The sequence below is a fragment of the Loxodonta africana genome, chromosome 1 (genome assembly GCF_030014295.1).
Source record: "Loxodonta africana isolate mLoxAfr1 chromosome 1, mLoxAfr1.hap2, whole genome shotgun sequence".
Classification (NCBI taxonomy): Eukaryota; Metazoa; Chordata; class Mammalia; order Proboscidea; family Elephantidae; genus Loxodonta; species Loxodonta africana.
In genome coordinates this window covers 109,116,253-109,126,520 of record NC_087342.1, presented here as the reverse complement: position 1 = coordinate 109,126,520, position 10,268 = coordinate 109,116,253, and positions in this window count along the sequence as shown.

Genomic DNA, 10,268 nt, shown 5'->3' with positions numbered 1-10,268 from the left:
CAGCTCCTAGCGACTGCAAAGGACCGAGTAGAACTGTTCCAGAGGGTTTCCAAGGAGCGGCTGGTGGATTTGAACAGCTGACGTTTTCGTTAGCACCCGAGCTCTAGGGAAAAAGTTCCTTCCTCTCTCTGTCACTATGCGTCCTTCCGGAGACCTGAAACCAAGAGACTCCTCGGAAGGCCTGGGGCAACTGCCACTCCCAGTGGCTAATGTGCACCTGGCGGCTTCGGAAACCGCGGGAAAAACGACTTCGGCTGCTTCAGGGCCCAGCACAAATCCAGGAGAGCTTCAGCGACTTCGATTCAGTTGAGATAAATGGTTCAGTGGTTCTACCAAATCAGTGGCTGTCTTACTGGCGAGATAGAAATTGAACACCTTCACCTTTACACGGAAAGTGGAGCCCTGGTGGCGCAGTGGTTAAGAGCTCAGCTACTAACCAAAAGGTTGGCAGTCCGAGCCGCTCCTTGGAAACCCCATGGGGCAGCTCTACTCTGTCTACTCTATAGGGTTGCTGTGAGTCGGGATGGACTCCACCGCAGCAGATTTGGTTTAGGTTTTGACAGCAACGTTAGGTACTAGGCAGTTTGCTGGTAAGGTTACAGGAAACACAGCCCTTGCAATAGGGAACCAGTTATGGGTACGGGCTGAGAAATAGGCACTTCTTTTGGCAGATGCACGTGTGAGATTGTGCTCCTCCATTTAATTGGAAAGTAGGTCAAACAGTCGAATGTAAAATTAAACTTACTTGCAGAAAAAGAAATCACCCGACAGAAGTAGATTTATAATTAACCTTTGGGCCACACAGGCATATATTTGGTAAGGAGAGAATAATGTCTTTTTTTGTATCTGCCGTGTCTGACACAGAACCTGGATTAGAACAAGTACTCAAACAGTTTGTCATGGAGTTGATTCCAGCTCATGGTGACCGCATGTTTTGCAGAATAGACCTGTGCTCCATAACGTTTTCATGGCTGTGACCTTTTGGGAACAGATCACCAGGCCTTCCTGCCGAGTTGCCTCTGGGTTTGTTGGAACATCCAACTTTCAGTTAGTAGTCAAGCGCGAACTGTTCTCGCCACCCAGACGCCAGAGTAAGTACTAGCTAAATGATTGTTGAATTTAATGGAACTTTTTAAGACACTCTAGTTTTACATCTATTAATCGCTGAGGATATGACATTTGACTGGTATTTTTATTTCATTTAACATGTACTTTTTCGAGCACCTGCCGGAAAGACAATAGTGAACAAGAAAGAAAATATCCTCTTGGAGATTGCGTTTAACGGAGGAGACAATGAACATGTTAAACATTGTCAGATCGTGATAATGTACAGCGGAAAAAAAAGTCACAACTGACTAAGTCAATTCTATAACCTATAATGCATTACAAACCAAAGTTGGAAAAACATTGCACTAGAAAACTAAAAAAAGGACGTATTAATGAGCTGTCATAGCCTATGTACCAGGATCACACCCCTTCCCCTCCAAATGTTTTTTAAGAGAAGGAGGTATAGATTGGAATTCACATTTATGTTGGAACAGCGCTTTTGGCCTGGATCCCACAGGGCGTGGTTTTCTATGTTTTATTCTTCCATTTCAAGTCAGAAATTTGTCATCTTCTTTTCCATCATTCGTCAAATTCAATCCAGCTACCAATTTCTGTCAATTTTATGTACAAAATATCTCCTTACTTGCTATTCTGCCAGAAACTGCCATAATTTTTTTTTTTTTTTTGGCAGAAACAATTTTAATGGAAATAATTCTAGCCTAATACTACCACTAGCACAGTATCTGGGTTAGGTACCTACAGTGATGGACCCTAGAAATCGAGGTCGGAGGTGGATCTCATTGGTCTGAGCTTTTAGAGTATAAACATTACCAAGACCCCCAGTCTGGAAGCAGCTGTGGAGACCGTTTGAGGCTGGATGTATTCTATTGGTAATTAGTTTGTACCTTGGTAAATTAATCCGGTTTCTAGCCTGAGGCCTGCCTCTGTGTTTTGGTGAATTTGAGGCATCTAAATCCACAGACTGTCAGAGCTGGAGGGGATAGTAGAGACCATGTATTTCAGTCCCTAGAATCTGCCACACCTCGGTTTGGATACTCTGTCTCTCGTTAATCGAGCCATCTTGAGCCAGTGTCTTAATTTATTGGAACCTCTATTTTCTCAACTTCAAAACAAGCCTCCTTATAGAACCCACCTCTTAGAGTTGTTGTCTAAAGAAATGAGATAAAGCAAGTGAAGTACTTAGCACAGTGTCTAACACATGGTAAGTGTGAGTGATTATTATCACTACGATCAGGCAAATGTTCCCCAATTTGAACAATAGACAGGGGAAGACTGAGTTCCAGGGAAATTGATATAACATCTAATTTGGCGGAACTTAAATTTTCTGGCGTTTGGGGCATATAAATATGCATAACCTGTTTGTCCAGTCACCAAGTACATGATGGTTTAAAGAGTAGCCAGAATTGACTACCATGTAGATCAGATGTGTAGTGGAGGACTGTGCCTGGGCCTGGTGCTATCAGGGAGTCCCATGCGATCTGGTCTCCTCCTTTCTAAGATACTATGGTTGGGAACAGATGAAGTGACACATAAGGAACTTTTGGTCCCAAACTTCCGTTGTCTTCTATATATTTACTATTTCACCCACAACTGAAAACCTTTAATAATAAGGATATTCATTATCTAGTGGAAAAGGAAGTTGAGAAGTAGGACAGGCTTCAGCACTGGGTGAATTAGCAGGTCGACAATGTCATAATGTACTGGGTTCTTTCTAACTCTCCAATCAGCTAGTAACAGAATTCACTTCTTCCTCTAGTGGCCAAGTTGACTATCAGTAGTCACAAGAATCCTATGATTCATTGGGAAATAGAAATGGCTTCCAGGTTTTCTCTCTCGGAGACGCCTCCAGCGACCATCTCCTTCAATCACTTTGGGTAGAATTGTGTTGCTTGCGTAAAGCAGTGGACCAATTCAGTCCACAGCATGAGCCGAGGTCTCTGTCCGAAATTTCACTTTTTTCTCAATGGAAGTGAGGTGAAACGGGTGCTGGAAAATCCACCACAAAGTCCACTGTAGCTTCATTCTAGGAATTCAATGACAATAAAAGAAAACATAACATAAACTCCTCACTTACAGGGTATTTTTAGATATAAATATTGTTTTATTTAGTTAGGCTAAATAGTAGCATTCATTTATAATATTCTGTCAGCTCAGCTTTTGAAAAAGGAATTTCATATAAATCTTAGAAACGTGGAGAACTTTTAAACCCATCTTGCATAAGAGATTGAAATGAATTAGAGGTAATAGTATAAGCCTGTCATTTACAAAGGAACATTGTGCTCCGGAGAGAACTGACTTGGCTAAATTCCCAAAAACTAATTACAACTAGAGTTTTTGCCTTCAGGGGCAATATTAGAAGTGGAAGCTGTATGTCGGCAGGAGTTTCTCTTTTTCCCTATCAAAACTTAGTATGTATTCATTAGCATAAAATGGTTTTAAAATCTTACCCTGTTTTTAAAATCAAAGACATAGCTCTTTATGCAGTTATTCCTCTTTTAAATGCCTAATTGTGATACGTAACTCATTGCTGGCAGGAATGAATCGGAAGTTAGACATTACATGAAGAAGATTTCAGAGCAAAAGCCACACCCTGCCTGAAGAGAAACAATTCCTGTCCCTCGCTCAGCCCTGATTAAACAACAAAACCGAAAGTATGGAGTTAAGTTTCAAATCAGTAGAACAGTATTTTAAGTTTCACTTTTAAGTATGTATCAAATGTTAAAAAAAACGAAAACAAAAACCGTACTATAAGTTTATTATCTTAAATCTATGGAAGAAAAAAGGGCCTTCTAAGGCATAGTACTTAAGTTATTTTCAAAGTTTATTTAACCAAAATTCTCCACCCACCCCATTTTTTTCAGCAAGACTACATTTGATGAATCTCAACCAAAAAAGATTATAAACTGTTTTTAAATATTCCTGCTAAGGGTATTGTCTATCATTAAGTATGTGTTAGACATTATTCACTGTAAGGGAACTTTTCAGGTATTTAATAAAATTGTATTAGAAGCAGACTTTCCTTTGTACAAGGCAATGTGCTCAATTTTTCAGAGGAGACAAAAATAACTAAGATTCAGTCCCTACTCTCAACCTGCATCTAATCTAGAAAGAGGAACGGAGAAGACATTTCTTTGCTGCTTTTCCCTGCCAAACATTCATTCTCCCTTTTCATAATGGTTCCTCTAGGGAAGCACCCTTCCTTGGCTCCTAGTCTATGGGACGTCCGTGGGGCTGACCACAACTCCCCTCATATCCAGGGTAGACTCGTAGGGCGACCAGTTTTCCTGGTTTGCCCTGAACTGAAGGGTTTCTCCAAGGCATGAGACTTACAGTGCTAAAACTGGAAAAGTCCTGGGCAACTGGGGTGGGTTGGTCACCCTAACTCTGACAAAGCCTGGTAAATTAGAGCCTATTCCACTCCTTGGCCATAGAAATTGATTCAGTGATGAGCACATGCCCCAAATCAGGCCAAAACAAATAAGGAAAAAACTTAATCCGGAAAGTTTTGTTGAAACTATTGGGAAAGAGCCAGTCTTTCTGCAGCAGCTGCTAAATAGGTAGAATATGAGCCTGTAGCTGCTGGTAGTTGTCATTGTCACCATAAAGGGCAAGCCTGCCTGGGAATGCAGCCAACAGAGAGGAAAGCAGGGCCACGAAATGGAGTCTGACACCTGATGACATTGAACACTTGGATCCAAGTTTACTTGAATCTGTACCCCTGGACTTTTCAATTAAATGAGTCAATAAATTCTACCTTTGCTTAAACTAGTTTGAGGTGGGTTTCTATCACATATCTAAAAGATTTTGACTAATATAGGCAATAAGAAAAATATTTGCTTATACTACATTATCTAGTAAGGTTTGCTGTAAGAGAGGCCCAAAAGAGGAAGAGCTTAAATCATGCAGAAGTAAATTCAGCTGAAGGAGTCAGGAAATGGATCCAGGCTGAACTGGCATTTGATTGGTTTTTGTAAATTAGATGGTGTATTAGTTTCCTATTATTGCTGTAACAGATTACCACAAATTTAGTGGCTTAAACAACACAAATTTATTATCTTGCAGTTCTGGAGGTCAGAAGGGTAAAATGAGTCAGCAGAGCAGCATCTCTCTGGAGACTCTTGGGGAAAATCCTTTTCCTTGCCTTTTCCAGCTTTTAGAGGCTGCCAGCATTCCTTGTTTCATGGCCCCATCCTCTATCTTCAAAGCCACTAGCATAAAAAAAAAAAAAAGCATAGCATCTTTAAATCTTTCTGAATTCTGACTCTGCTGCTCCCCTTATAAAGACCCTTATGATTACATTGGACCTACCCAGATAATGCAGGATAATAGCTCCTGTCTCAAGATCTTTAACTTAATCACATCTACAAAGTTCATTTTACTATGTAAGGCAACATAGTCATAGATTCTAGGGATCAAGATGTAGACATGTGTAGGGGGCCATTACTCAGCCTACCATAGAGAGATTTTTGTCTGGCTGAGAGAAGAGCATCAACATAGGCACCAAAATAAGAAAGGAGGTGTGTTCATCCTGGAAAATAATTCCATTTTCCTGGAAAATAATTATGTATACTTGGAGCATCTTTGGGATTAAGGCTGGAAAGGCTGATTAAAACTTATTATTTTGTAGACGGAGAAGGAATTATACCAATATTGTGGGTAATAAGGTACAAAGCACTGTGCTATTTGCATTGGGGAAATAGGAATGAGTATAACATTGTCCCTGCCCTCAAAAAGTGTGTAGTCTGATAAGCAAGAAAGACTTCTGTAGGTAGAGTGATCATGGTTGTCCAGAAAAGTCCTAGTTTATGCCTGTTGTTCCACATTAATATTCATAGTGCCCCTTTCACTCTCAAAACATCCTGGTTTGGACGATAACATATGTGGTCACCCTACTTAAATGCCATCATCATCCATATTTAGGGAATATTGCCAGTAAGGACTGTGCATTAGGCCCTAAGGAAAAGCCAGAAACATAGGCAACTTTTCTGTATTGGAAGTGTTTACCATTTAGTTTCAAAGTTTAAAGGTACTTAAAGGTGATAACCAAAAAACCAAACTCATTGCCCTCAAATCAGTTCTGACTCATGGTGACCCCATGTGTTACACAGTAGGACTGCTCCATAGGATTTCCTTGTCTGTAATCTTTACCAAAGGATTGCCAGGCCTTTCTTCTCTGACACTGCTGGATAGGTTCAAACCACCAACCTTTATGTTAGTAGTCGAGCACAATAAAGTGAAGAGGTGATACAAAAATTAATCGACAAGGGAGCTAAGCAAGGGAAACAGAAAAAAGATGCTACAGATAACAAGAGCTATAAGAAAAAGAGAGACATCATTGCAGCCTGGGTGCACAGGGCAGGCTTTACCAAGTGGAATGGACTGGTTGGAGCTGCAAGTGGGGCCAGGCTTGCTGAGATGCTGAGGTAGGGGAGTCACCCAGTCAAGAGGACGCACCTAGATCACTTGTATGTGCCACTTGAGATAGAGGAAAACGTCACTATCTTTTGCTCAATTTCAGCATTTCATCGTATTCAAGACATTATATTAAGAAGCTATCTTAGGCTGGGTTCTCTAGAGAAGCAAAGCTAGTGAAACGTATATATATATACGTATATAGAGAAAGAGAGAGAGAGAGATTTACCTCAAGGAAATGGCTCAGGCATGGGTCCATGGGTCAGGCATCAGACTGGAGGCTTCTTCTGACTCGCATAGCTGCAGGGGCTAACAAACCCAGGATCAGCAGGTCAGACAGCAGGCCACTTGTTCACGGGCTGCAGAGGATGACAAATAGAAGATCGGCAGGTAAGATGCCAGGCTACTGGCTCACGGGTTTGACAAATCCCAAGATCGGCAGGCAATATGGCAGGCCACTGGTTCAAGGCCCCAAAACTGGAAGTTAGGTAATGGTGAGCTGAATGCAGGATCCAGAGCAAGCAGGTGAGCTTTGGCACAACATCCATATATGGTGGATACAGGCCTCACCCCTGAGGAAACTCCCCTTACAACTGATTGGCTGATCACATCAGATCACATCATGGAAGATGACTACATTATTACATAACTGCCAAATTACATCATTACATATCTACCACACCACTGAGAATTGTGGCCCAGCCAAGTTGACACACAACCTTAACCATTACAGTCTACTCCTTGTCAATTTGGCATTTCTACACATCTCCTTAAACCATACACAATCTCTAAATAAAGACAATCGCAAAGTCATATTTGCACCAACATGATACAACTAACATACGTACAACCGAAAATACAGAAGCTCCATTTACATCTTATATTTTGTAAGACAGGAAAACAAAAACATTTGATGCACACATACAAGGAAAAAATACTCACAACAATTGCAGCCCTCATTTCTGCAACTGGTTATGTGGTCATAACCAGTATTTAGAAGCACCTTCTTCCACCACCCATTCCATATTCCTTTTACTCTCAGCAAGCAGCACAGCTGGACGTGGTTCTTTGCCTGGAGGGGTGACCCAAACCTTTATTCCTGAAGGGTATGGGCCATTAGTAGTCATGTCGGAATTGGGTTGCTGTAGTTTTTCCATTGACTTTAATCACTGGACGTGGTAGTACTAAGAGATGCTCTAAGGGATCTCCTGTATTCCAGACATAAATCTTATTTGCCTCAATTATGCAACACCAATCTGATATCCCCTTGGTAGGAATAATGTCAGCCAGTAAAGTAATTTTCTTCTTTGCCTGTCATTCCAAAGGCATGAAGAGCCCAAAGTGGCTGGGTAACAGTCTTAACTTCTAGTTCAATAGAATCCGTGTTGTGTCTCCAGGTGGGAGCATTCCTCCCTTTGGAATTGAGACCTCTAGGCCCACAGAGCATAGGGTCATGGGGAGAGAAAGCAAAAATGTTGAGATTGGGTCACTAGGGGTAATAATGAACTGAGTGATGCCACTCCCATCTCTACCTCTTGATACCTGGAACGATAAATCACGGCTATGACAGAAACAGCATCATATTTTGGATGCTGGTTTAGCACATATACAGCCTCCTAGAGAACATCGCCCCAACCCTGCAAAGTGTTGCCACCTAGCTGGTACTGTAATTGTGTCTTTAGGGGCCATTCCATCGTTCTATGAAGCCAGCTGCTTCAGGATGGTAGGGGACATAGGAAGACCAGTGAATTCCATGAACATGGGCCCATTACCACACTTCGTTTGCTGTGAAGTGAGTCCCCAGATTTGGGGTAATGCAGTGTGGGATACCATGATGATAGATAAGGCATTCTGTGAGTTCAGGGATGGTAGTTTTGGCAGAAGCACTGAGTATAGGAAAGGCAAATCTGTATTAGGAGTAAGCGTCTATTTCATTTAGAACAAAACACTGCCCTTTTCATGATGGAAGCAGTCCAATGTAATCAACCTGCCATCTGGCTGCTGGCTAATCTTCTGGAGCAATGGTGCCATATCGGGGGCTCAGCGTTGGTCTCAGCAGTGGCTCTAGCCAAGTTGGCCTTAGTGAGTGGAAGTCTATGTTGATGAACCCATGCATAACCTCCATCCCTGCCACCATGGCCACTTTGTTCATGAAACCATTGGGCAATGATGGGAGTGGCTGGGGAAAGAGGATGACTGGTTTCCACAGAACACGTCATCTTATCCATTTGATTGTTAAAATTCTCCTCTACCGACGTCACCCTTTGGTGAGCATGCACATGAGACACAAATATCTTCACTACTTTGGCCCATTCAGAGAGGTCTACCCACATACCTCTTCCCTATAGCTCCTTGTTTCCAATTTTTCAATCATGTTCTTTCCAAGTCCCTGACCTTTCAGCCAAACCTTTGGCCACAGCCCATGAATCGGTATACAATCACACGTCTGGCCATTTCTCCTTCCAAGCAAAGTGAACAACCAGGTTCACTGCTCAAAGCTCTGCCCATTGGGAGGATTTCCCTTCATCACCGTGAGGTCCCAGAAAGGGGCTGTAGTGCTGCCTCTGTCCACTTTTGAGTGGTACCTGCATACCGTGCAGAACCACATGTAAACCAGGCACAAGTTTTCTCTTCCTCAGTCAACTGATCATAAGGAACTTCCCATGAGGTCATAGGTGCAGACTGGGAGATGGAAGGCAATGTGACAGGAATGGAGACTGTGCACATTTAGGCCACTTCTTCATGCAACTTACTTGAGCCTTCAGTTCCCGTTCAGGGCCAATTTCATATATACCAGTTCCATTTAATGATGGAGTGCTGCTGTGCACATCCAACTTTATGACTCTGTGGGTCAGACAGCAGCAGGTCATGACGGGCAGGTCAGGCTATGTGTTGATTTGGTGGCCCGTGATTAAGCATCCAGTCTCTACTAAGGCCCAATAACAAGCCAAAAAATGTTTCTCAAAAGAAGAGTAGTTATCTCCTGAGAATGTCAGGGCTTTGCTTCAAAATTCTTGGGTCTGCACTGTGATTCACAAATAGGGGCCTGCCAAAGACTCCAAAAAACATCTCTACCTGTCACTGACACTTCAAGCACCATTGGATCAGACAGATCATATGGCCCAAGTGGCAAAGCAACTTGCATGACAACCTGAACCTGTTACAGAACCATCACTTGTTCTGGGCCCCACTCAAAACTAGCAGCTTTTCGAGTCACTTGATAAATAGGACAGAGTAAGCACACCCAAATAAAGATATATTGCCTCCAAAATCCAAAGAAGTCCACCAGTCGTTGTGCCTCCTTTTTAGTTGTAGGAAGGCCCAGATGTAAAAACCTATCCTTCATTTTAGAGGGAAGATCTTGACATGCCCCATACCACTGAGATCTTAGAAATTTCACGAAGGTGGAAGGCACCTGAATTTTTGTGGAATTTATTTTCCACCCTCTAGCATGCAAATGTTTTACCAATAAATCCAGAGTCATTGACACTTCTTCCTTTCTAGGTCCAACCAGCATAATGTCATTAATGTAATGGACCAGTGTGGTGGGGAAAGGTGATCAATGTCCCTGGGGACTAAATTTTGACATAGAGAGCTGGAGAGTTGATATAACTCTGAGGTAGGACACTGAAGGTGTATTGCAGGACTTGCCAGCTGAAGACAAACTGCTTCTGGTGTTCCTTTGAAACCATAATTGAGAAAAGGGCATTGGACAGATCAATGGCAGCATATCAGGTACCAGGAGATGTACTGATTTGCTCAAGCAATGAAACCACATCTGGAACTGC